Here is a 27,950-nt window from a genome sequence, read left to right on the forward strand (position 1 = left end):
TCAGTTTGGGTTATAACAGCATGTGGCTGAGCATTCCACGCTTTGATGGATGAGCTGGAATCTGTGCAGGCTGGATAGGTTTGTATAAAGCAGGGTTCAGGGACAAAGCAGTCAGCGCTCTTGGTTTAGATTTTCATCTTTCTTGTTTCTGTCTGTGTGTGCATTAGGGCTGGGCTGAGTGGACTGTAAGTGCGATGTTCCCCGGGGATGGAGGGAGGAGGGGTTGTCTCTGCTTTAGTCCAGATACCAGTGGTGTGGAGGGCTGTGAGGATGTGCTTGGGAGGCCCGGGGACTGCAGTCAAGGAGGGAGATGAGCAGAGTGGCCCCTGAGCCCTAGATCTGTGCTGGGAGTCTGTCTGCTGTTTGGAAAAAAAAAACACACAAAAACACAAAAAACACAAAAAACAGCCTGAGAGCTGAGAGCCTTGCTCACTGCAAACCTTTCTTCTCCCACGCAGCTCACTGGCTAGGGCTCACCTCTGATTCCCATTCCACTTCAAAAAGAAGCAGCTTGAATTTTTCTCCAAATAAATTCTGGAGCACCCAGGCTCCTTCTCTAAGCTGTGGTTGCCAATAGGGGTGAGAGCAAGAAGCTGGATGGGAGTCTCAGCTAAGGCTGTCAGGACCCAGCCAGAAGGTGGGAAAGCCAGATACCCCATCTATGGATATTTTTAAAAAGTCACCTTATGACAAACACAAAGATGCTATTTACATACGTACTAATAGTGGATGATTAGCCTAACACACTTCAATTCAATTCTGAGGAGACAGAAAGGTGAGCACAGCCTTGTCCCCAGATCTGAGCTGCCTGCAAGGCAATCTGGGAGAGAAACAGTCATGTCAGCAGCAGGACTTTGCAGACCAAAGAAGTCAACGCCAAGCAGAGGAACAGGCGACATGCCGTCACACGCAGGGGCTAGGGTGAGCCAGGCTGCCGCGGTAATTCTGATAGATTATGAAGGTCTTTTTGGAGGAGGTGAGTTTTGAACCGAGCCTTGAAGGTGAAGTATGATTTTGACAGATAAGCTCAGGAGAAAGGGCAGAAGTGGCTAAGAGAACAGCTTGGGCAAAGGCACAGGATTATGATAGAATGTGGAATGTTCAGAGATACACTCATATCAGAAAAACATCATGATTTACCCAGCTTCTGCTTCAGGCACACAGCATTTGCAGATACTTAGAGAATAAAACTCTATATCCCCATTAAATAGGTGGCCACTATGATTTTTTGTTGTTGTTGTTCTTTTTTGGTGGTAAAATCAACAGGGCTCGATGATGGATTAGATATTAGAAGTGAAGCTCACAAGGACAAGACTTGTAAAGCTATAATAGGTTTGCATCAGATTCATTGTACTTTAAAAAAAATACAGTGGCTGGTATTTTGCATATGTGAAATTTACATTTCTGTTCTATCACACCGCTGTGTCACTGAGTTGTTCAATTGGAAGGCAGCGGAGCATAGAAGGAAGAGTACTGGGACCAAGGATGTAGGTTCTGTCTCACTATTTTGTTTATTCATTTATTCAGTCATCCATTTATTCCTTCATTCAACAAACATGATCATGGGCCTGGGCCACATGCTGGGATCACTGGGGAGGGATAGGAATGGGGGAGAGAGAAACAGAGAGGCAGCGGCGGGGGGGGGGTGGGGTAGGTAAGGAGGGAGTGAGAGAGAAAAAGAAAGGGGGAAAGAAAAGGAAAAGCCATGGTCCCTGTACCCTCCAGGAACTTGCAGTACGTGGAGGAGATCATAGGAGGAGGTGATAAATATTAAAAATAGGGACGAAGGGCAATGGGAGAGGCTAGTTGCTAAAATGAATAACCAACCTAATAAATTGCATGAGATACCTCCAAGAGAACAAATCAGAAAGCTAAAAACTTTCAGTGGGTCTCAAATACTTGTTCATGTAGTAAAACCCATGGGAATCGTGGTGCTCTTTAAAGAACCCCATGAAATATTTATATAGTAAAATGGCTGAATGTATAATTTTGAACTAAATCCGAGAGCGTCCTATGCCAAACTCTATCACAGGCATAGACTTGTAGGTGTCACATTTTAAGAAAACTTTCTGAAACAAAAACTTTAAATTGAGAATATTCTGTCAGCTCATTTTTGCTCCCTGAGAACTGAGGAATGATGGCCAGGTTTCTATTTTAGTGCAGGAAACCCTCAGTCCAGCTGGTAGAACATCAGGCCTCCACGGGAGTGTGGTTTTGGCAGTTTGAAGGTTGTGGATGACTTTAACAAGGGCAATTTCAGAGGAGTGACATGGCGAGAAGCTAGTTAGAGTTGAGTTGAAAAGTGAGGATCACATTTTCGAGATGTTAACAAGTATTTCTTGAATGTCACAGGGGATACCATGTTAAGTTTAGTCGCTCAGTCGTGTCCGACTTTTTGCAAGCCCATGGACTGCAGCACAGCAGGCTTCCCTGTCCATCACCAACTCTCAGAGTTTGCTCAAACTCATGTCCATTGAGTTGGTGATGCCATCCAACCATCTCATCCTCTGTTGTCCCCTTCTCCTCCTGCCTTCAATCTTTCCCAGCATCAGGGTCTTTTCTAATGAGTCAGTTCTTCACATCATGTGGCCAAAATATTGGAATTCCAGCTTCAACATGAATATTCCAATGAATATTCAGGACTGATTTCCTTAGGATTGACTGGTTGGATCTCCTTGCGGTCCAAGGGACTCTCAAGAGTCTTCTCCAGCACCACAGTTCAAAAGCATCAATTCTTCAGTGCTCAGCTTCCTTTAGAGTCCAGCTCTCACATCCATACATGACTACTGGAAAAACCATAGCTTTGACTAGACGGACCTTTGTTGGCAAAGTAATGTCTCTGCTTTTTAATATGCTGTCTAGGTTGGTCATAACTTTTCTTCCAAGGAGCAAGCGTCTTTTAATTTCATGGCTACAATTAACATCTGCAGTGATTTTGGAGCCCCCCCTCCCAGAAAGTTCTGTCACTGTTTCCCCATCTATTTGCCATGAAGTGATGGGACCAGATGCCATGTTGAGCGGGGACAAAAACCAAAACAGTCAAAGCCCTAGCCCCCATGGAGCTTGAAGTCATTGGGAGGAAACAGATTTGTCACAAGGGCAATATAAAGTGACACAGTGATAAAAGCTATAAAGTAGAGGCACATGGTGAGCTCCCTGGTGGCTCAGTCGGTAAAGAATCCACCTGCAATGCAAGAGACCTGAGTTCAATCCCTGGAGGTCCCCTGGAGGAGGAAATAGCAACTCACTCCAGTATTCTTGCCTGGGAAATCCCATTGGCAGAGGAGCCTGACAGGCTATAGTCCATGGGTTGCAAGAGTCAGACACAACTTAGCAACTAAACCACCATCACTAGAGGCACATGGTACATTATAAGAGAGTTTCATGGATGGTCTGAGGCCACTCAAGGAGGACCTGGGAAGTCATCCTGAGGGAATGCTGATTGAGCTGAAACCTGAAGAGTGAGCAAGAGTTAAGGATGTGAGGGGACTTTGGGAACTGGGAGAGAGTATTCTAGAAATGGAGAAAGGCTGTGGCTACAGGGAACATGGTATGTTAAGATGCCAAAGGCCAGTGGGTTGGGGTGCACAGAGAGAGAGAGAGAGGGACAAGCACATGAGGTGATCAGGAGAGGCAGAAAGGGGTTTGAACATGCAGAGTCTGATTGGCCACAGGCAAGGATTTGATGTTGTTTCTAAAGCAGTGGGTAGTCGCTGAAGCAGGAGGGCAACATAGTCAGAATTTCCATTTCAAAGAGATCTCACTGGTTGCATACTGTGGACTGTCTGTCTGAAGTGGTCAAGAGAATATCCAGGGAGATCAATCAGGAGACTCGTGAAGTCGTCCAGGTGAAAGATGACAGTTGTTTAGACTGGGATGGATGTAGTAGACATGGAGAGAAGTAGGCAGGTTTGAGAAGTCTAGAGATTGAAAGGAACGGGAAGTGGTGGTTTGGATGTGAGTGTTGAGAGGAAATTATTGTGGATAAGTCCTAGGCTCCCAGTTTTGTGTGGTGGATGGTGGTACCATTTCCTGAGACAGGATGTAGTGGGGGAGGACAAGACTTCAGGGCAAACATCATGAGCTCAACCTCAACCCTGCTGTACTTGAGAAGCCTTTGAATCATCTCAAGCAGGAGGTTTGAGAAGTCTGGGCAGGAAATATGCCTCTTGTAAGTCATCAACATCTGGGGGTCATAGAAACCATGGCATGGATGAGGCTGCCTAGGGACTGAAGCTGGGCTCAGAAGAGAAGGCCTGGGACTGACTTCGAGTAGAGTAGAATGATTCTGAAAAGTAAACAGAGAAGGATAATCCAGAGAGACAGGATGAAACCCAGGAGGTGAAAACTTCATGAAAGCCAAAAGCAGAGTGTTTCCTGAAGAAAAGAGAAAGCAGAGGTGCTGCTGGGAAGCGAGTTAACATGAGCACCAGTAAAGGCCCATTGGCTCTAGAAACATGGAGATCGTAAGTGATTTTAAGCAAGAGCTTCAGTGATATAATAAACAAAAGTCAGATTGTAGTTGATGGAGGAAAAAGTGGAAAGTGAGGAAATGGACACAGCTTATATAAATGTCTTTCCAGATGTTTGGTTGTGATGGAGAGAGAGGGTAGTTTCATCGTTTTAGGAGGAGGCAGTTGAGCACGTTTAAATGCCAATGGAAAGGGTTCAGTTGAATGGAGAAGTTAGACGTTACAGGTAGGATAATTCATAATGTGAGGTTCCCAGGAAGATGAGAGGACAGCACTGAATGTGCAGGGGGAGGGACTGGTCTTAGGATGGAGAGGGACCAGTCTTGGAGGTAGAGAGGGGGAGGATAGGATAAGAGTGGGTGTTAGAATGCTTGTAAGTGCTGGTGGCAAGATGAGGATGTTGCCATCGATAATGAGAAGAAAGAATGGATAGAGGGGAGACAGGAGAAGGGCATTCTTTTAGAATGGGCGTGATGAGGACAGTGAAGAGAGAAAGGGTGATGACTGTAAAGAGGATCGCATCAAAGCACTTAATAGCTGTGTGACCTTGAGCCTGTTTTCTCACCTGTAAGATGAGGATAATAACCATGATGCTTCCTCCATAGAGTTGTGCTTGGCACATAGAAAGTGATCAGTAAATGCAAGTTACTCTTTTAACTTTTATCCTCATTGTCAGTGGCTAGCACAGTGCTGAACCGTGGCTAGCACGGTAATTGGTTTTAGTATGAAATAGTCATCAACTGGAGAAGGCACATAGCTGTGCCCAGACAAGGCAGGGAAGCCTTTCCAGAACAGGCAGTGTTTGAGCTAGAACGTGAAGATGAAAGTCTTTGCAGACAAGAAGGGAACATCTTTGCAGAGAAGGAAGGAGGCCTTGCAGGCAGAGGGAGGCCCAGGAGTCTCAAGAGATGGCAGGAGGAACTGGAAACCGCATATAATCCAGTAACGTCAGAAAAGGAAATGTTGGATTATGAAGATGAGTTGAGAGACTGGATGGAGCCTGGCATGCTGCCTCCTGGGCTAAGGGCCTTGACTTGCCCCAGTAGGAGATGTGTAGCCACTGTTGATTTTTGATAGAGGCAGAGTGATTGCTCAGGAGACAGTAGTGATAGTCTAGGTGAGGGCTGACCAGAGAATGAGTTTTAGTGACACGGGTCTGAGGTACGGTCACCTTAGTGGATGAGTAAAAAGAAATTAAAAGCCATTGGCATTAAGGAAATCACGGAAATTTGAGGCTAGGCTGTTAGAGAGGTCATCTTCGTACGTGCTGAAACTTTCTGGGATGATGGCAGAAGCTTAGATGATGAGGAGACAGTTGCTAAAGTCCTCAGTGAGTGAGGGAGCATCAGTGATGGGGCAGGAAATAGAGTGAAGAATAATCAAATAGCATAGAGATCTCAAAGGAATAAGGGATTTTTGCAAGATAATGGAAATCAAACACTCTAGACTCTACTTCTGGAGAGCAGAATTGACTCATGGAAGATTTTAACTGTTGCTTGTGTCCAAGATGAGGCAGCCATCATAAAACAGGACATGTTTCCAAGGTGCCAGGCCACTGCTGGAGGATACCATGCAACACTACAGATGGGCACCCACAGATTCAAGATCTCAGAAATCAGCTGAGTGGCCATGATGACTCCACAAGCCAAGATGTTATCCTTGGTGGAGTCCCTTTCCCAGCCCCTCAAAGAACATTTCCAGTCTTTGCTGAGGTCTTGTCCTCCCACGGGGGCAAAGGAGTTGGGCAAACTGCCTCCCTCATCTCAAGGTGCTGACTGTTCAACGCCTGCCTTCTCTTGGCAGATGGGTTTCATTGCCGACTTACTTCTTTGTTGGGCATCCACTCTGTACCTAGGCTGTGCTGGGCACATTGGAGGATTCAGAAAACTGCCAGACATGGTCCATGCCCTCAAGAATCCCTCTAATTAGAAAAGTCAGACTGGTACACCAGGAGTAGAAAGAGCAATAGTAAGAGGCTATGTCCAGACAGTCAGGAAAGGAGGTACGGGTACTGAGCTATCTAGTCAAGAGCTGGTGGCTCAGATGGTAAAGCATCTGCCTGCAATGCCGGAGACCTGGGTTCAGTCCCTGGGTTGGGAAGATCCCCTGGAGAAGGAAATGGCAACCCACTCCAGTATTCTTGCCTGGGAAATCCCATGCACAGAGGAGCCTACACAGTGGGCTACAGTCCATGGGGAAGCAAAGAGTCAGACATGACTGAGTGACTTCGCTTCAAACAAAAACAAGGAATCTGGAAAAAATCTTCCAAGTTTTGGATGAGGGAGGAGGCTTGAGAAGTGGTGCTGCCATTCACAAAGATAGGAAATTCAATAGAGGAAGTCTTTGGAGGGGAGATGAAGACTTCAGATTTGGAAGTAGAGAGTTTGTAGGCTTATTTAGGTGGAGACAGATGTGGGTCTCATTTGTCTATGTTGATGAAATGGCAAGTTCTGAGCGGGCATCAAGAATAGATGTTTTGTGAGTTTCCTGGTAGACTCATGGTTCGGATTCCATGCTTTCACTACTGTGGCCCAGGTTCAGTCCTTGTTTAGGGAACTGAGATTCCACAAGCCATGCAGGACAGCCTAAAAACACGAGGACCCAGAAAGGGAAAAGGGAGGGAGGTTCAAAAGGGAGGGGATATATGTCACCTATGGCTGATTCATGTTGAGGTTTGACAGAAAATAACAAAATTCTGTAAAGTAATTATCCTTCGATAAAAAAATTTAAAAAAAAACCAGGAGGAGCCAATGAAGACAATGGTAATAAAAAGATGAAGAAGGCACATACTTTAGAAACAGTTAAGGCAAAAATGGATAAGATTTGGTGATTGATCAGATATGAGGGAAGAGATTGGGATGACTTACAAGTTACTGGGCATGGGGACTGGGTAGATGGTGCATATGTGCTTAATTGCTCAGCTGTGTCCCTTTAGTCATAGCCCTCCAGGCTCCTCTGTCCATGGGATTCTCCAGGCAAGAATACTGGAGTGGGTTGCCTTGCCCTCCTCGAGGGGATCTTCCCGACCCAGGGGTTGAACCCAGGTCTCCTGTATTGCAGGCAGATTCTTTACCATCTGAGCCACCAGGGAGGTCCAGTTAGATGGTGGTACCATTAATTAGGAGGAGAAATGCAAGAGGAAAACACTTTGCAGAGAAGAGCAGATAAAACCATAAGACCTGTTTTGGAACATTCGAATCAGAGATTCCTGTGGAACAGCTAAGCACACAGAGTCTAGGAGCCACTTGGCAGTGCGAGTCTGAAACTCAAGGAGCATTCAGCCCAGGCATATAGCTTTAAGGTCATGCTGTCATGCTGCAAGAGAGTCTCTGAGCACCAAGGGATATGGGTCCGCAGATGTTGATATTGTTACTGGACTCTTGATGCCTTGTTAATTGAAAGGTCATGTGGGAAAAGGTAGGTTGGTTGAGAATGCTTCTTGTAGTATTTTCTTTCTGTCTGTCTCTATTAACAAAGCCTGGATCAGAGCACATGCTGCTTCGCCCTGAGAAAGAACGCTTATCTGGATGTCAGAGCTTTCCTTAATCCAGGTCATCTTCCCAAATATTTCCCTCCTGACTGACAAATAATAACTGTATCTTCCGGATCTTTTTGAATCTAAAAGAAGATATTTTATAGACTTGCCTGGTGGTCCAGTGGTTTAAAATCCACCTGCCAGTGCAGGGGACATGGACTTGATCCCTGGTCTGGGAAGGTCCCCATGCCACAGAGTACCTAAGCCCCTGAGCCACAGCTACTAAAGCCTGAACTCTAGAGCGCAGGCTCAGCAACAAGAAGAGCCTCTGCAATGAGAATCCCCCGCCTGCCGTAACTAGAGCAAGCTCACGTGCAGCAACAAACACCCATCACATCTAAAATAAATAAATAAAGGTATTTTACTAAAAGCGCTTCCCAGGTGGCACCGGTGGTAAAGAACCCACCTGCCGATGCAGGAGGTGTAAGAGACACGGGTTTGATCCCTGGGTCAGGAAGATTGCCTGGAGGAGGACATGGCAACCCACTCCAGTTTCTTGCCTGGAGAATTCCATGGACAGAGGAGTCTCATGGGCTACGGTCCCTGGATTCACAAAGAGTCAGATACAGCTGAGCAACTGAACACACACAGCACATTTTACTAAACTATTTGAGGACAAAAGGTTGCAGTTTCTCTGAAACAGATATAACTCTTTTAATGGTTTAAGAGAAAAACAACAGAAAAAAAAAAAAAGGCTAACACTCTCCTTAATCCCACCTTCATGTCTGCTCATGCGTTAGCCGCTCCCCATGCCTCCTCTCACTAGGCGAGTCTGAGTAAGTGTGAGGCTGCAGGACTGTATGACTATGCAGACGCTGTAAATAGTTCTTCTAGTCTGTTTCCTTCTTCAGCTCACTAACTTCGCCGGTGTTCCTGGCCTTTTGTCCACCCATCACCCTGCCTTTTAGCAGGCATTTATTGATAGGGCCATGCAGGTCATTATAGTTTTTATATACTTTCATTTCCTATACTTTCCTTTTAAAATACTTTTCCTATTCCTTTCTGGAATTCCTTGAGTCCCCCACCTCTGGGGCTGCTCTGGCCCCTCTCTTAAGACTCCCAGATTTCCCCACAGTCCAGCAACCAAAGGGGTAATGTTGGCACAGCAGCGACTCCTCTTCCCAGCCCAGGGCTGCTCTGGACACCAGTACTGATTGGCCATCATGGGTCAATCCCGTTGTTTTTCTGGATTGAGGCTTACGGTGTATCAGGCACTGGGCCAGGTGCTGAGATGCAGTGGTGAACAAGGCAGGCGAGGCCCTTTGTCTACACCAAGTGAGAAACACTTGGCCTGTGGTCTAGACTGCTGTTTCTCAGTCTCATCACAGTTGACGTGGGCCTGATAACTCTTCACTGCGGGCAGCTCTCCTGTGCACTGTTACGTTTAGCAGCATCCATTAGACGCTTATAGCAATCTCTCCCCTGACTGTGACAACCAAAAATATGAACAGACGTTGCCAAATGTCCCCTTGAGGCCAAAACATCGCTCCTTCCCCACTGAAAGGATAAAAGGATAAAATTATTATCAAATAATTGATCACAAAAAGAAAAATACAAAGTACAAAGATGCTCTGAAAAAAAAAAATATTAGCAGATACCATGATAGAGAATGGAAGGAGACTTTAGGTTTGATTATATGAATCAAGGCCTCATTAATGAAGTATTGCTTAAGCAGAAGTTAAGTAACGCTTAAGGGGGATGAGAAACTAAAGAGCCTGTTGATGAAAGTGAAAGAGAGTGAAAAATTTGGCTTAAAACTCAGCATTCAGAAAACTAAGATCATGGCATCTGGTCCCATCACTTCATGGCAAATAAATGGGGAAACAGTGGAAACAGTAACAGACTTTTTGTGGGAGGGGCTCCAAAATTACTGCAGATGGTGACTGCAGCCATGAAATCAAAAGATGCTTGCTCCTTGGAAGAAAAGTTGTGACTAACCTAGACAGCATATTAAAAAGCAGAGACATTACTTTGCCAACAAAAGTCTGTCTAGTCAAAGCTATGGTTTTTCCAGTAGTCATGTATGGATGTGAGAGTTTGATCACAAAGAAAGGTGAGCGTCTAAGGATTGATTCTTTTGAACTGTGGTCTTGGAGAAGACTCTTGAGAGTCCCTGGGACAGCAAGGAAATCCAACCAGTCCATCCTAAAGGAAATCAGTCCTGAATATTCATTGGAAGGACGGATGCTGAAACTGAAACTCTAATACTTTGGCCACCTGATGAGAAGAACGGACTCATTTGAAAAAACCCTGATGCCAGGAAAGATTGAAAGCAGGAGGAGAAGGGAATGACAGAGGATGAGATGGTTGGATGGCATCACTGACTCAAAGGACATGAGTTTGAGTGAACTCGGGCATCGGTGATGGACAGGGAGGCCTGGCGTGCTGCAGTCCATGGGATCACAAAGAGTCGGACACAACTGAGCTACTGAACTGAACTGAAGGGGGATGAGAAGGAGCGAGTCACATAAGGAATAAGGGGCTGAACAAAAGGCTTTTGCTGTTTGAAGAACAGAAAAAAAAAAAAAAGACTTGTTGACTGGGGCCTAGGGACCAAAGGGAAAAGTGATGCAAGATGAGAGAGGAGAGGTAGGCAGAAGCTAGATTACAAGAGCCTTATAAACCATGGTGTTCTAAGAGTACCTCCAAATATTTGTGCAGTGTTTTAAGTAGGCAAGAGATATACACAGGTTAATGTCTGAAGATTATCTGTCCGTTGAGTGGCAGCCGGTTGGGAAATGATGCCAGTGGTCCCAGGCAAGAAATTGGGGGTGGCCTGGATCAGGGCTGTGGAGATGGAGAGGTGTGGATGGATTTGGGATCTGGCTTGCTTGTTCCTGGTGCCTCACATATTCTGGTCATATCCAAGGGTTGGCAGTACTGGTGCAGGGACCACCTTCCCTTTATTCAGTAGCATTTGTTGAGTACCTGCTGCACACCCAGTGAGTAAGACACTCATCCAGGCAGCCCAAAGTCTAGTAGAGAAAGAGACACACAATACGATTCCAGAGTGTGGAGGTGCCATGACTCTAAAGCATGGAAGTGTGGAGCGGGAGGTAACCCAGTCTAGGGGGAGGAGAAGAGTCAGGGGAGGACTGGAGGAAGGGACAACTAAATCGATTTACAAAAAAATAAGTTAACCAAGTGAAGAGGTGGGGTGGGGAACAGGCATCCCAGGCCTAGCACAACCCAGCGGAAGCCCAGAGGATGCAAAGTATGCGTGGAAGGGCAGAAGCATAAAAACCAGGGCAGGGGCAGGAGAGAGAGGAGGCTGCAGGGGTCAGCAAGAGCCTGACCATGAATTAACCTTTGGGTCTCGAGGTGAGAACAGGAGCAGATGGGAGGCGTGCGCTCTCCAGCTTCCGAGCTAGTCTCCTCCAGTGCATCCCCCGCTTGCTACCAGAGCACTCTCTCTAAAGTCTAGATCTGCTTAAGACCTCTCAAAGTTCCTCTCATATTCTGTGTCCCACAGAGTTCCCCACAGTGGCTCCCAGGTGTCCTCACCCTACTCAGCTTCTGCCACACCAAGTGACTTTTACCAAACCCAGTCTCTTCCACAAACCATGTGCCCTCATTCACAACAAAAAGAATCCTAAAAAGAGAGCACAAGATTATCATCACAGGTAAAATAACTAATGTGACAGAAATGTTTCCTAATCAGAAATTTCCTCGGTAAACTAGCAGCCACTTAAAATGACGTAGGGACTTCCCTTGTAGTCCAGTGGTTAAGAGTCCACCTTCTGATGCAAGGGCTGCTGGCTCAGTACCTGGTCGGAGAACTAAGGTCCCACATGCCTCGGGGTATGGCCAAAATTTTTTAAAAAATGATGTAGAAACATTTGACATGAAAAAATACATATGATCTGTAGCTAAATTATAAAGTGGGCTTTACACAGTATAATTCTAGTAAGCACGTGGGTATATATCAGTATGAGAGTACGGGAAAAAGTCAACAGGTCTTATCTCCAAGCGAACAGAGTTACAGGAGATTTTAACTTTTGTCTTTTGACTTATGTATTATATTTTAAAAATTTCTAATACATGGTTATTACTTTTATGATAAGAAACAACAAACAAAGCTACTCTAGGGACGTGGCTGGCAATGTTCCCAAGGGTGACTGACCTCTGGCTGGTTACCCTGACTGCTCCTTGTAGACACAGCAGTATTTTTCTCCAGGAGGACTGCAAGCGAGACTAATTCATTAAGTGCTTTCAGTCCTGAAGATGACAGAAACCAGGAAAGCATAAAGTCTCGTTACTACGACAGCCAGTAGCCTTGATGTCTGTGTGTTTATTTATTAACAGGACTTTATGTATCCATCCTCCCACCAGTTCCAGGAGCCTCACAGCTGACTTTGATACAGATCACATTTTCAAAATGGTACAGCCCATCCGTCAAAAGACAGACAAGGCTCATGTAAGAACTGAATCGCCAGTCTATGTCTGACGCAGGGTGCAGCATGCTTGGGGCTGGTGCATGGGGATGACCCAGAGAGATGTTGTGGGGAGGGAGGTGGGAGGGGGGTTCATGTTTGGGAACGCATGTAAGAATTAAAGATTTTAAAATTAAAAAAAAAAAAAAAAAAAGACAGACAAGGCTGTCTCACCCGAGGATTAAAACTACAAGAACATGGTCCTTGGAAGCAAAATGAGCTTGAAAGATACTGACAAGGGCTGGTGAGGGGTTAGGAGAATAGTGTGCCGAGGAGCAAACTGGATCCGTGGGTCGCTTTCTTTAAGTTAACGATAATCGAATAATGACTTTACTGTGCAGGCATTGAGTGTGCTCTGTCACCTTTCCAGTAGTTTTATAAGGAATTATTCCCATTTTAGAGCTGCTGAAACTGAGACTCAGAGAGGATGAAGAACTGGTTAATAAGAGCTTAATTTTTAACACAGCTGTTTCTTCAATGAAACACCCACTCCCCGGCAACTCCACCCTACTTAATGGATGTGGCTTAAAGGCAGGGGATTTTAAAGCTTGGGAAATTTTCTATTGATTTTGGCTTAGAAGTTACTCAGCATCAAGTGGATGCCAAATGCCCTTGTTAAATGGATGGATGAAGGTGTGGGTGGATGGGCGGATGGACAAAGAAAGAATGGTTTTTAAAAATCATACAAAGGCAGAGAGAAATGATCGCATTAGAAACTTATCTCACAGTTTCTACAAATGGACGTGACCAGGATACCATAGGTCTGTCTGTTCTCTACCGGAGACTTACAAGTCTGTGCCTGTAATGGGAGTAAACATCAGGAGGGACATTTTTGGAATGCTGGAGAGAAATGGGACCCTGCTGGGTATGTGGGTCAGTCAGTCCTGTCACAGCTTGGGGAGGAGAGGTGCTGGCTTGGCCGAGCTTGTGAACAAAGCTTAGATGTCTGCTGTTCTCCTTTGCAGACTGGTTACCGTGGTCCTACTGTGTTCTAGCAGTTTGCCTGCCTTACTCTATTCTTGTGGTCTTGGGACACAGGGCAGTAAGGAGACCCAAACAGCACTGCTTCATAGGAAGCAGAGCTTTATTTTATTTTGTCAAGTGGGTACCAAACTGGCAGCTTTCTCCTGGCTCAAGTGAAGAGCTGTTTTTCTCCATGTGTGTGCTGTCAGCTTTAGGAACGCTTGACATCAGTTATTGGGTCAGCAAGTAGAAAACGAAGGAAGTGTTAGTTCACATGTCTTATCTCCTGAGTCATCTTCCTTGCTCTGGAAGAGGCTCACACCTTCCTTTTTCCAGCTCTGCCTTAGTCAGCCAGCAGCAGGAACAAAGGCCCTTGTATCCAGACCACTGTGGAAGCCTAGAAGAGAAATACTTTGGGCAACACGAAGGTCTTTGTCTTCTAAGGAGTTCATAGCTTTCTTAGAAAGAGAGTGTCCACCAACTTCAGATCACAGAGCAATGGGATTGGAGTAATGATGAAAAGTCTGTGAGTGAAGGGGCTGCAGAACCCTGGACTGGCTAGTCTCTTGTGAAAAAATGAAGGCAGTTGGGATGGACTCTGCTTTTTCCTATTCTTTTTTTTGCTCTAAGAATGTGAACTTCTTTAATCACACACCTAATGAGGTTAATCTGGGAAGACCTGAAGACGGTGACTTCTGAAAAAGGGCACTTTCTCATAGGACATTAGAGAACTGTATCTGAGCTTGAGAGGAGAGGCACGGTCTCTGGTGGTAGGCTGTGGCAAGTGCCACTTTACAGATGTGGAAACGGAAGGCCAGACGTCCCCGCGTCCCCCCCGAATGGCAGGGAAATCCTAATGCTTGGACCTGTGCAGTGGCTGCAGGACAGGTGCCTCCCCTTTCGGACAAGAGGCACTTTCCCAGAGGCCTCCCCCAGGTGTATGGCAGAATCCGAATTCCTCTCCTTGATCTTCCCTGGTGCTTCCTTACTAGCCCCATCCAGCCCCAATTTGGATTGGGGAACAGCTTTTAAAAATTATCTCTAAAAGATCACATACCAAGATTTTAAAATTTAAAAAAAAAATAAAAAAAATTAAAAAAAAAAAAAAAGATCACATACCTACACATACTCATCAAGTTGAGTATTTTATTCGGGAAATCATAAATGACTCTCGGACTGAATAGAAACCTGAACAATCAAATAAGTTCCCCAGGGGCTCCAAAGAAACAAGATTCACAGAACTGGCTGGCAGCACTGCAGAAAATAGAGCTGATGGAGAGCCCCACATGGGTGTGGGGTGACCTTGACAAGGGAAATTCTAGCTGGTATTTTGATCGGCCTTCTTTCTCTCAGGACACTGATGCTGTTGGACGCCCAGAAACAGGTTCCTGCTTATTCTCATGACACCTGGGTAGATGAGATGGGGAAGACAGCAAGGCAGATGAGAGGGTACCCATGTGAGCCATAGATGGACAATGAGCCCTGCTGAAATTCCTACAAACAGGGATTTCCCTGGTTGTCCACTGGCTAAGACTCCAAGCCCCCAAAGCAGGGGACCTGGGTTCGATCCCTGATCAGGGAATTAGATCCCACATGCCACAAATAAGAGTTTGCAAGCCACACTAACAGTTTGCATTCCACAACTAAAGATCCCACATGCTGCAACGAAGATCGAAGATCCCAGGTGCTGAGCTAAGACTGTGCAGCCAGATAACAAATAAAAATAAATATTGAAAAATTTCCTATGGACAGGATTTGGGGTTCCTAAACTAGAAACAGGCTACCCACACTCTGATTGTATTCCAACAGCTCAAATTCTATAATCTCAAAATTTTCCTATTACATTTAATTGTCTTCCATTCTATTTCTCTTCTTTTACTCTTCTGTGGGTGGTGAGGTTATCAGGCATCGGTAGGGCAACCAACTTGCCCAGGCCTTCCTGTTGTAACACTGAAAGTCTCATCTCCAAGGAAGTCTTTCAGTCGCAGGGAAAGCCAGATGGTTGGTCACCCTAAAGGTATGTCACTGCTTTCAGAGAAACTCCTGTGGAGGGAGAGTGTGTCTCCAGGTTTCTTCTGGAGGTGGTCTTATATGGTAGTTAAAGTGTGGGCTCTGGGCACATGACCAGGGTGCACATCCTGGCTCTGACTCACATCCATACCAGACCTGGGGCAAGTCACTGGACCTCTCTGTGCCTTGGTTGCCTCATCTGAGAAATGGGTATAATGGTATAATGGTAATCCATACCTTAAAGCATTGCTGTGTGAAATTATATAAAGCAACACATGTAAAGCACTTTTATTTAAAACAGTACCTGTTAGTTGCAGTTATTTTGTTAACGAATGTCAAAGATCACAGGAACTCAGAATCAATGGGAAGCCCTCTGAGATTTCATCTCGTGCGTGCATGCTGTCGCTTCAGTCGCATCAAACTCTTTGCAAACCTAGGGACCATAGCTTGCCAGGCTCCTCTGTCCGTGGGATTCTCCGGGCAAGAGTACTAGAGTGGGTTGCATGCCCTCCTCCAGGGGATCTTCCTGACTCAGGGATCAAATCTGCATCTCGTATGTCTCCTGCATTGGTAGGCAGGTTCTTTACCACTAGCGCTACCTGGGAAGCCCAAGATTTCGTCTCAGTGACCCCCAAATTTAAGTGTGATTCACACATTGTAGCCACCCCAGTGCCCCTTTTCTGTGTTTCCCCACAGTGGTGACAGCTGCTGCTGGTGGAGGTTAGTTTGCTCAGCCTCTGAGTGGACACCACTCCGCTTTACCTGGTGGCAGGGGTGTGGGATATGATGGCTAAGTGTGGTAACTCTCGATTGTAAATGCGCACACAAAACACCTAGGGATCTTGTTAAACCTTGTTAAACGTGGATTCTGATTCAGCCAGTCCAGGTGAGGCCCAAGATTTTGTATTTCTAACAAGCTCCCGGGTGATGCTGCTGATCCAAGGTCCACACTGTGAGAACAAGGCCACATTGTATGTCAGCCTGCATGAGTCTGAGCAAAAGCCGATGAATATAGTTCCCTGTGCTACACAATAGGACCTGCTGTTTGTCCATCCTGTATATTGACATGATAGTTTACATCTGCTAATCCCATACTCCCAGTCCTTCCCTCCCCTACTTTCCTCCCCCTTGGTAACTACAAGTCTGTTCTCTATGTCTGTTATGTTCTGTAGATGGTTCATTTGTGCCATATTTTAGATTTCTTAAATATATAAGAATATCTGTGTGTGTATAACTGAGTCACTTTGCTATACAACAGACAAAGATTGGCACAACATTGTCAATCAATTATGTTTCAATTAACCAAGCCTACGAAATTCATGCCCAACAAATTCCTGAGATTAGAGAATTAGTCCTGTGGTCAGGAAGATCCCTTGGAAAAGGAAGTGGCAACCCACTCCAGTATTCTTGCCTAAGAAATCCCATGACAGAGGAGCCTGGCGGGGCTACAGTCCATGGGGTCACAAAGAATCAGACAAAACTTCGCAACTAAGCACGCAGGCCTGAGGGCTGGGATGGGAATTTTTTGCTTATTTTCAGCATCGGCGCTGGTTCAAGACTATTGCTTTAATCTGACCTCCTCACTCACTTGTGTCCATGGCTTTCCGCTCTTAAATGGTAGAGTGCCCCAGCACTGCCCAGGTATCACACATGGTGAGTGACATGGGGCTGTAGAAAGGTTCAGAACTACTGGCCTAAAGAGACAGGAGCCCCTAAACCTGGGACTTTGGTGTCCCACCCAATACCCCCTCAGTCACCTTGCCTGGGAGCCGTCTAAAACTTCCTCAGCCACCTCAGAACATGAGTCCGGATCTTCCACCTCCACTTTGGATAGAGATCCAGATAAATGGATCTGAGTACCAAAATAAGCATAAACAGCAAACCCCTCACATTTGAGGAGCCTTTATTCCTTCTCCAAAGCCTTGAGCAGGAGTCCCCTTGCCCTCCGTCTTCCCTCTGAGACTGTACCAGGCACCAAGACAGGATCATCGTGTAGTGTAGTGAATCCGTTCTTTGTTCCCCGCCTCTATAGACGCGGGAGGAACCTTTCCTGGAGAGGTCAGAGAAAAGGCTCCGGAGTACCAAATCTGCCTGCCGCCTGCTGCCTGGCTTCCCCGAGGCCAGACTTGTGCTAACTTGAAAAATGGCCTTATGATAATGAGCGTTAAAAGCACTCCACAGCCCCCAGTGCCCTGGGAAGAGACTGGGGGATTCAGTCTTCGCAGCGCCTTCCCCTCCACCGCCACTCTCCGCACCCCGCGCTTTTAATCTCCCACACGTCTGCCGAGTGTACTACACATTTGTACCTGTCACTTCAGATCCCCCCCGCATGGCTGCTCCCAGCCAGCGGGGCTTTCTCCTTTCTTCCCAGAATGTTCCCCGAGGACAGCCCGGCCCGTGATAACGGCTTCCAGTTTCTTTTGTTTCTCTTTGGTGAATCCCAGCCCCCAGCTCCAACCTTACAGGACCCAGCCCCCTGGCGCCCCCTACCTTCAGCCTGGTGGGATGCAGCCACATGCCTTCTGAGGGATCCCACAGAAGTTAAGTTTTCCAAGTTTCTGAGAGCTCCCTTCTCACCCCATTTCCCTGAGTGGCTCCCTGAAAGAGAGCAGTGGTGTTCTGAGGCACCTCCCAAGACAGATCAAAGTAACAGCAACTGTAGTATGTGCCTCCATTTCCTGCAACCGGAATGGACCCCCAGAAGTTGTTGTTTTTAATCATGGTGAAAAACATAACAAAAAGTTTAAGGTCTTAGCCATTAAAGTATTTTTTTTTCTTGGCCCCATGACATTTGAGATCTTAGTTCCCTGACCAAGGTTCGAACCCCACACCCTTGCGCTGGAAGCACAGAGTCTTAACCACTGGACTCCCAGGGAATTCCCTGTTTTAGCCATTTTTAAGTGTACAGTTCAGCAGCGTTGAGTACATTCACATTGTTGTGGAATAGATCTCTACAGAACTTCTTCATCTTGCAAGACTCAAATTCTATACCCACTAAACACTAATTCCCCTTCTCCCTACCCCCAGTCCGTGGCAACCACCTTTCTACTTTCTGTTTCTATGGTTTTAACTACTTTGAATGCTTCATAAGGGTGGGATCATGCAGTATTTTCACTTTTGTGACTGGCTTATTTCTCTCAGCATAATGTCCTTGAGGTTCATCCGTGTTGTGATCTGTGAGTGACTTCCCTTTTAAAGGCTGCATGGTATTCCATTGGGTGTATCTACCACATTTTTTTTTAAAATCCTTTCATCTGCTCATAGACAATTGGGTTTCTTTCTCGGGTTTTTGACTTTATTTTGCAACCGGTCACCCACATAAACTAAATGACTTGCCCACAACCACACAGCCAATCAGGCGTCTGTTTGGTTAGGATTTTATCCTTGTCTTCTGGATTTTGGAATCTGCATTTGGGGAGGTCTGGTCCAACCTGGCACTACCAGGATAGACCTTCTAGGATTTTTACAGACTGCTCAGGCAGGTAATGGCATCCAGACAAGTTCCAATGACTGTGAACCTATGAGAATGTTTGGCTTTGAGTCTGGTGTGGTCAAATGCCCTATGTATATGGACTCTGGATTTTTATGATATTAGGAAACTATTGTTCATTTGTTTTAGAGTGCTAATGTTATTGTTTATATGTTTTAACAAGAACCACTTTTAGAAATGCATACCAAAATGTTTATAAATTAAATGCATGGTGATTTAGGGTGTGCTACAAAATAATCAGGAGAAGGTATGGATGGGACAGGCTGGGGGCTCATTATACCATTCTCTCTACTTTTGCTTTCTGTATAATCATATAGAAACTATGTATAACCATAGTTTATATATATATATAAAGTGTTTAAAATTTTATTCTTTAAAAAACATTTTTTTTTGCTCCTTACATTTGGATAGGGTGATATATGCCCACTTTCCTAGAACTTAGATTCTTACTGAAATAGCACTTTTGACTATTTTCAATGGTATATTGCAGAGAATAAAATACTGCTGCTGCTAAGTTGCTTCAGTCGTGTCCAACCCTGTGCGACCCCATAGACAGCAGCCCACCAGGATCCCTCCGTCCCTGGGATTCTCCAAGCAAGAACACTGGAGTGGGTTGCCATTTCTTCCTCCAATGCATGAAAGTGAAAAGTGAAAGTGAAGTCTCTCAGTCGTGTCCGACTCTTAGCAATCCCATGGACTGCAGCCTACCAGGGTCCTCCGTCCATGGGGTTTTCCATGTACTAGAGTACTAGAGTGGGGTGCCATTGCCTTCTCCAAAAATACCGCTACCATTGGGCAGATAATGTAAAAATGAACATACAAGCCCTGCAGGATGTGGAAATGACACCAGAAATAGACGTGTGGCATGAGGGGCTCAGATTTCACCACCAGAGCATCATAGGCTCTAGGCTTTGCTCTTTCATCCTGGACCCAAGGAGCTTCCCCACCAGACCATTCTGTCAGCAGTCCCCAGCTTCCCAACTTTTGAATATTTGGCCATGGTATGAAGCAGATATGTTAGTCTGTCGTTCAGTTGTTTACACATTCATTCATCTGCCCATCTCCAATTCATCCCCTTTTCTAACCACCCACGTCCAAGCAATACTATCTGTGTTTGAGTTTGCTTTCTAAGTATCTTCTATGTGCTCATTTTAACCCATAGCCACGGCCACGCCCCTCATCCACCCCACTGTCATCCTTAGCTCGGTTATTCTAACACTTCTTAATTGCTTTCCTTATCACCGCTCTTACCCTGTTCTTTCCCTTTCCATGTGTTCTTCAGATTTTTTTCATTCATCCTTCTTAATTAAAACCCAGCAAGTCCTCCCAGTGCCGCTGCAATGAAGTCCAAACCCCAGTGATGCCTTACAGAGACCTTGGGACCTGAGTCTAATTGCCTCTCCAGTCTCATTTTTCGTCCCCATGCTCTCTTTTCCGGTGCCCCAGCCCCCCTGAAATCCTTTTGGTTCCTCAAAACAGCATGCACGATCTCATTTCCAGAACTTTGCACATGTTGGTCTTTCTTCCTGGGACACTCTCCCTGCCCCCGCCTCCTCTGGGTAACTGTTCCTCATCCCTCAGGTGTCATTAATCCTCACTGCCTCCTAGAGGTGTTCCTTGACCCGGTCAGTTGGTAGTCCTGCTCTGACCTCCTCCTGTAGTTCTTATAGCACTTAGTTCATCATAGCACTTAGCTCCACTTGGAGGTGTCCTATAAATATTTTTTGAACTGACAGAACAAATTTGATTTGAAAGAAACGGAAAATATAAAACTATATATTACAACCATGTTGATGTTGGATAGCATCACTGACTCAATGGATGTGAGTGTGAGCAAACTCCAGGAGATAGTGAAGGACAGGGAAGTCTGAAGTGCTGCAGTCCAAGAGGTGGCAAAGAGTCAGATACAGCTTAATGACTGAACAATAACAAGAACAGTATATTACAACCAGGAGGTTATAGTATCTCCAGATACTCTGTGATCTCTCAATCACCCCACAAATATTCATTGATCTGATATTCCCACAAGTAGCCCCTGGTCACTGAAAATTTTCCAGTTGCCTCAGTCCATTGTGCTGCCCTCTGCTGTCAGGACCTGCTTGTTGTGTGACCTTACCCTCTTCAGGTATTCATTCCGCAGAGCCTGTCCCCCTCCTCACTTGTAGGCACTACCACACAAGATCAGCCCGACACCCTCCAGCCACCCTACCTTTCACCAGAGGAGCTGGACGTTCCCAGCTGGTCTGCCCAGTGGCCCCAGAGCCTCAGCCCTAGTGGAGATTCCTGCCTGGACACATGTCCTGTGCTTGTAGCCTCGCCCTGCGGCCACGGAGGCTCACCCAACAGTGGGGGCCTATCCTGCTCCCGAGATGCTCAGATTCTATCAGCCTTCACTGTCTGACCTCTGGGCCTCGTTGCACTGCTTCTACAAGAGCTGCTATCACTGTTCTTTTCTCTTCTTCTCTCTGAAGTATCCCTCTGACCTGTGCTCCCAAGCCCATCCTCTGCTTCCTCCTTCAGGACCTTATGCCATCATTGCCCTCCGTTTCCCAGTATCTTTGGTCCGTTGCCCTCTCCCCTATGTTCTTTCCTTCTGTCTACTCCTGTGCTTGGGCTTCCATCTCATATAAAATCCCCCCACCCTCTGACCCCCATAAGTTAACATCCTGGCTCTCTGCTCCCTCTGCTCACTGGTACCTTCTCACCACTTCTGTCATCACAGGCCTCCACTCACTCCTCACCCACTCTGGTCCCACCACTGCCACCAAAGCCAGTCCTGTGCCCATCTAGCCACAAGTCCTAAGTGGTCACCTTGACCTCGCGGCTGCCTTGGGTGTCGATGACAGCCTCTTCTCTAGGGCACTGTCTTCCGGCTGCCTGCCATGGTCTTGGCCTGCTGTGGCTTCTGTCCTTGGTCACACTTTCTGACTCATCTGCTGGCATGCTCCCATCTTCCCAACCTCTGAATGTAAGTTTTGTTGAGGTTCTGTGCTCTGCTTATACCAGCTGCCTAGCTGCTCCAAAAGACCCCTCGATGTGGTCTCCAGACCAAACATCTCTCCTGCTCTTGGTTTGCATATCAACTTTGCTGAACAAGGCAAAACTCAACCTGCTCTCCTCTAAATGGGCAACTCTTCTGGACTTTCTCTGTCAGCAGTACTGTTATTCTCTGGTTCCCCAGACTCAAAACCCACAGCTGCCTTTGGTACACCCCTCAGCCTCCAGCTCTGTCATTCATGCTGTCCCCAAGGTTCTCACATCCATCTCCTTTGAGTTTTCCTACCTCACCTTAGTTTAGGTCTCTCTGCCACTGGCAGAAACTGTCGCCCTTCCTACTCCCCGAGATCCTTTTATTCTAGTCTTTATGCCTCCAGTCCAATGTACTCTGCTGCCAAGTCCATGCATTTGAAGAAGTTGTTCTCAAGGTGCAATCCATGGAACAGCAGTTTCCACAGCACATATCCTCAGGCTCTGATCCAGTTTCTCCTGGTTCAGAAATGATCTGGATGGGGCCCAGCAATGGTGTGGGGCGATTCTGATATATCTGAAAGTTATGTGTGAAAGAACCACTGACCAAAACATAGCACTAAGCAAGTTGCTCCTCCGTTGAAAAACCTAAGCATTTTGTTTAGTTAGTATTCAGCCAGATATTACTTTTAAAAGTGCCTTAAACAAGATAGAAATTTATATCTCTCTCACTTAAAAGAAGTCTGGCCATGGATTGTTGTTGCTGTTTAGTCCCGAAGTTATGTGTGACTCTTTCGTGACCCCATGGGCTGTAGCCTGCCAGGCTGCTCTGTCCATGAAATTTCCCAGACAAGAATACTGGGGTGGGTTGCCATTTCCTCCTCCAGGGGATCTTCTCGACCCAGGGATCAAACCCACATTTCCTGCATTGGCAGGTGGATTCTTTACCGCTGAGCCACCTGGGAAGCCCCTGGCCATGGAGAGTGCAGGGATATAGCAGCTCCATGGTATCATCTGGAACCCCAGGTCCCAGCTTTCTGTTTCAACTCCTGGAACATGGCTTTGTGGGCCGGGATGGCTGCTAGAGCTCTGGCTGTCGCATCTGCTGCTCCAGTTTCAAAGTGTCGGGTATTTGTTTTTCCACATCAAGCAATTCTCAGCCACCAGTTGAGTGTCCTGCAATTCAGCCCAATTCTGACACTGTCTATCCAGAGATTGCTGTTATTCAGTGGTTAAGTCATGTCCGACTCTGTGCGACACCATGGACTGCAGCCCACCAGGCTCCTCCATCCATGGGATTTTCCAGACTAGAGTACTGGAGTGGGGTGCCATTGCCTTCTCCGAAGAAGAAGTTAAATAAACAGGGAGACAATATACAGCCTTGACGTACTCCTTTCCCAATTTTGAAACAGCCCATTGTTCCCTGTCTGGTTCTAACTGTTGCTTCTTGTCCTGAATACAGGTTTCTCGGGAGGCAGGTAAGGCGGTTTGATATTCCCATGTCTTTAAGAATTTCGCACAGTTTGTTTTCCACATATCAGATACAAAGGAAACTGGGAAATACAGTTTTTGTTCTGGTTGGTAAGATGCCTAGCTAAAAATTGAGGTTGTCTCAAAAAGTTACATACTGTATGATTCAACTTATATAATATTCTCAAAATGTCAGAAGTATAGAAATGGAACACAGAGAATGGCTTCCCAGGTGGCTCAGTGGGAATCTGCCTGCCAATGCAGGAGACATAAGTGAGAACTTACAGTATTTGTCTTTTTCTGTCTTATTTCAGTAAAATAATACCCTCTAGATCCATCCATGTTGTTGCAAAATTTCATTCTTTTTAAATAGCTGAGTAATATTTCATTGTGTGTGTGTGTGTGTGTATACCACATCTCTATTGATTTATCTGTTGATGGACACTTAGATTACTTCCATATCTTAGCTATTGTAAATAGTGCTGCTATGAACATTAGGGTACATGTATCTTTTTCAAATTAGTGTTTTAGTTTTTTTCAGATATATACCCAGGAGTAGAATTGCTGGATCATATGGTAACTCTATTTTTAGTTTATTGAGGAACTGTCTTAATGTTTTCCATAGTGGCTGTACCAGTTTATAGTCCCACCAACAGTGTACCAGGGTTCCATTTTCTCCACATCCTTGCCAAAATTTGTCATTTGTGGTCTTTTTAATTTTAGCCATTCTGACAGGACAGATGTAAGGTGATATCTCACTGTGGTTTTGATTTTCATTTCTCTCATGATTAGTGATGTTGAGCATCTTTTCATGTGTCTATTGGCCATCTATATGGCTTCTTTGGAAAATTGTCTATTCAGGTCTTCTATCCATAATATAGCCAGGTTGTTTGGCTTTTAAAAAAAAATACTGAATTGTATTAGCTGTTTATGTATTTTGGATATTAAAGCTTCATTGGACATACCATTTGTAAACATTTTCTCCTATTCAGTAGGTTGTCTTCTCATTTTGTTGATAGTTTCTTTTGTTGTGCAAAAACTTTTAAGTTTAATTAAGTCCCATTTGTTCATTTTTGCTTTTGTTTCCTTTGCCTGGGGAGACTGAGTCAAAACAACATTGTTACAATTCATGTCAAAGAGTGTTCTGCAGATTTTTTTTCTTTTAGGAGTTTTATGGTTTCTGATCTTGCGTTTAGGTCTTTAATCCATTTTAAGTTTAATTTTGTATATGGTGGGAGGGAATGTTCTAATTTCATTCTTTTTCATGTAGCTGTTATTTTCCTGGTACACCTGTTGAAGAGACTGTCTTTTCTCCATTGTACAGTCTGGTCTCCTTTGTCTTAGGTTAATTGACCATAGGTGTGGAGGTTTATTTCTAGGCTCCCTATTCTCTTCCATTGATTTATGAGTCTGCGTTTGTGTCAGTACCATAGTGTTTTGATGCCTGTAGCTTTGCAGTGTGACATATTTTAGAGTGGCATGTCATGAACTCCTTCACTAGGTTAGCTGTTTGTGCTAAAACATAGAAAGCAGGCCCCAAGGGTATTTATGAAGCATTTATCTCTTCACTTACATGATCCGGATTAGAGCCAATGAAGCAGATGTTTTTCTCCCCTTCCGGAGCCTCCATTCTGAGACAGCACCAAAATTCTTGGGTGTGTTGACAACCTGACAGAATAACAATGGCTGTTGTCCAATCTAAAGGGGCAGTGAGCACAAAGAAGGACTTTTTTTAGATCCATGTGTTGCTGTAGTGACCACAGTGAGAGCAGGAGGTACTGAAGCATATTTTAAAACGACTTCTAAAGAATTCCATCCTGTCATCTTCCTCCAGGTTCTGATGCTCTTTCCTGAAGGCATTACCCAGCACCAGCTGCTTTCTCATCCCTGGGCAACTTTGCTGAACTTGACTGTGGCCCCATGGGAAAGAATTAAGCTGCTCATCAGGAGCTTCTGCTCAACCAGAATCCTGCCCAGAGGATTTTCCCAGCAGCTTTCTGAGCTGCCCCGAAGGGGGCAAAGGAAGGTGCTGAGGAGGGAGTGAAGGGGTGAAGGAGGAGGGTACAAGGCTTGGAGAGGATCCACCCCGTGGGAAAAGGGTGCCTCAGTGACAGAAAGATGCTGAAGAGAAAGAGCGACAGGCACCTCCAGGAAGAATAAAGGGAAGCAGGCACAGGCCTGGAGAGTGAGGAGGAGGGATGGAGTCAGGCAGAGGAAACATTAAGGGCCTGCAAAGAGAACCTGAAGGCCTACCTAGCAGAGCCGTCCTCCGCCCTGAGGGACAAGCAAGATACAAGGCAGAGACCGCCTGCTATGGAGAAGCCTCTTGGGCTACAGAGCAGGGCATCCTGACCCTGAGCCACAGACTCTCAGGAGGGTTCAGGGATGGGCTTTGGGTGTTTCATGAATTCCCTGAACTGGTAGGCATGATTCTATGTGAGTATATGCTTTTTTTTTTCTTTAGAAAGAGTGTCCATGGCTTACATCAGGCTCTCAAAAAGAGCCATGTGCCCCTCGGCGCTGAGAATGTGACCAGTATGAAGAAAGGGAGCTTTGGAGGGAGGAGTTGTAAGGAAGTTGTGGGTAAGGGACAGATAGAACAGGGAAGGAGCCAGAGCAGAAAAGCCTGTGAGAAAGTGCCAACTGGTGGGAGGGGTCTTGGGGGAGAAAGGATATATGTGTATGTATGGCTGAGTCCCTTCGCTGTCCACCTGAAGCTATCACAACACTGTTAATCGGCTATACCCTGACACAAAATAAAAAGTTTAAAAAAAGAAATACTAAGCTGTGGCTTGTAGGCAGTCAGTATAGGCAACACTCATCCTCCCAGTTCCCTGCGGGGATACACGTCCTGACCTGCTCTCAGTCCAGGCAGAAATCACAGCCAGGACACAGGACAGCCTGCTTCCACCTGCAGGCCCTGGGGCAGCCCCTCTCTAGGCTGACTCTTCCTGATCAAATCATTTATCTCAGCAGAGTGAAACCCTCAAGCTCAGGGAGACCTTCCCTGAGAGCCCAGACCTGTCCGTTCCACTGAAAGACATTTCCTAACCCACCTGTACCTGCCTGTCAAAGCCCCAGCACTGGCCACTGTGCCTGGTGTCTGTCATTCCCTCTTCAGGGAGCCCTCCTCTTATCCACAGTTGTAGCCCCAGCAATAGCCTGGCCCAGCATCTGGCATATGATAGACACTCAATATTCAATAAATACTAATTGGATGGATGGATAAAAATGTAAGAGTGTGTTGCCTTACAGGTGAGGATATGACACCCAGGGAATAGTTTGAGGCCCTGAGCTCAGAAAAACAGCAGAGGCTGACCTTTAACCCAACAGGAAAGAATAGGAGAAAGATGAGTCTGACTTTTCCAAGGAACTCCATTGAGGTGAGGCCTAATTCCACCTACAAGATATATGCTGTGGGGTCCTTGGCAGGAAGATTTCTTCTCATTAATTCTTTGCATGTTATACATTCAAAAGCAGAAGAGGCTGAATAAATTGATGGGGTGGGGAAACATTAGGGAAATAGTTACATCTGAGGGTGAGTGAAATAGCTGAGTCATGGATTCGAAACAGAAGCCTACTTATTTGTGGTCTAGTTAATCAGACGGTATTTAGGATTACTCTGCAAGGAGATCCAACCAGTCCATTCTGAAGGAGATCAGCCCTGGGATTTCTTTGGAAGGAATGATGCTAAAGCTGAAACTCCAGTACTTTGGCCACCTCATGCGAAGAGTTGACTCACTGGAAAAGACTCTGATGCTGGGAGGGATTGGGGACAGGAGGAGAAGGGGATGACAGAGGATGAGATGGCTGGATGGCATCACTGACTTGTTGGATGTGAGTCTGAGTGAACTCCGGGAGTTGGTGATGGACAGGGAGGCCTGGCATGCTGCGATTCATGGGGTCGCAAAGAGTTGGACATGACTGAGCGACTGAGCTAAACTGAAATGAACTGATTGTGGGTGGGCTGCTGAAGAGATACAAGCAGGAGCTACTGGAAGGGAAAGAATCTCCACCCTCACCACCCTCACATTCACTGCCTCTCAGCTCTGCCCTGCAAGAGGGTAGTGAATCTTGGCCCTGGTGAAGCCCTCTCATTTGCTTGAGGCTCTCAGCCCTGCCTTCTGCTCAGTCAATTGTCCAGTTGTGAAATGGCCTGTAACTAGCAATGCTGGTGCTCTACTCTTCAAGTTTTTCCATTTAATTTAGTGAAGTGAAATTCACAGAACCATTTTAAAATGTAAACTTCAGGGGCACTTAGTACATTCACAGTATTGGGTAATCACTGCTTCTATCTAATTCCACATTTCCATCAATCCCAAAGAAAACCCAGTACCATTAAGCAATTTCTCCCCAGTCTGCATCTATGGGTTTGCCTGTTCTGAAATTTCATATAAATGGAACCATGCAAGACATAAACTTTTGCGTCTGGCTTCATTCACTCACTTGACAGTGTTTTTGAGGCTTCCTCATATTGTAGCACGTGTCAGCATGTCTACTTTTTATGGCTGAATAATACTTCATATTCTGTATATAGAACAATTTTTATCTGTTCACCACTTGATGAATATTCGGACTGTTTGCACTTTTTGGCTGTTATGAATAGTGCT

At 45.7% G+C, this 27,950-nt stretch overlaps 1 protein-coding gene across 2 annotated transcripts in view; it reads left to right on the forward strand.

Moving 5' to 3' along the window:
* Positions 1-27,950, forward strand: part of FAM163A (family with sequence similarity 163 member A) — a 97,813-nt gene that overhangs the window by 4,303 nt on the left and 65,560 nt on the right. The window contains exon 1 of one of the 2 annotated variants that reach the window (XM_018060659.1): positions 12,248-12,424. The exons of the other annotated variant lie outside the window; for it this stretch is intronic. The gene's annotated coding sequence lies outside the window, so the exon portion shown is untranslated. Of the gene's footprint in view, positions 1-12,247; positions 12,425-27,950 lie in introns of those variants that run through there. 2 annotated transcript variants of the gene reach the window in all.

Source organism: Capra hircus, chromosome 16 (genome assembly GCF_001704415.2).
Source record: "Capra hircus breed San Clemente chromosome 16, ASM170441v1, whole genome shotgun sequence".
In the NCBI taxonomy this organism is placed as follows: domain Eukaryota; kingdom Metazoa; phylum Chordata; class Mammalia; order Artiodactyla; family Bovidae; genus Capra; species Capra hircus.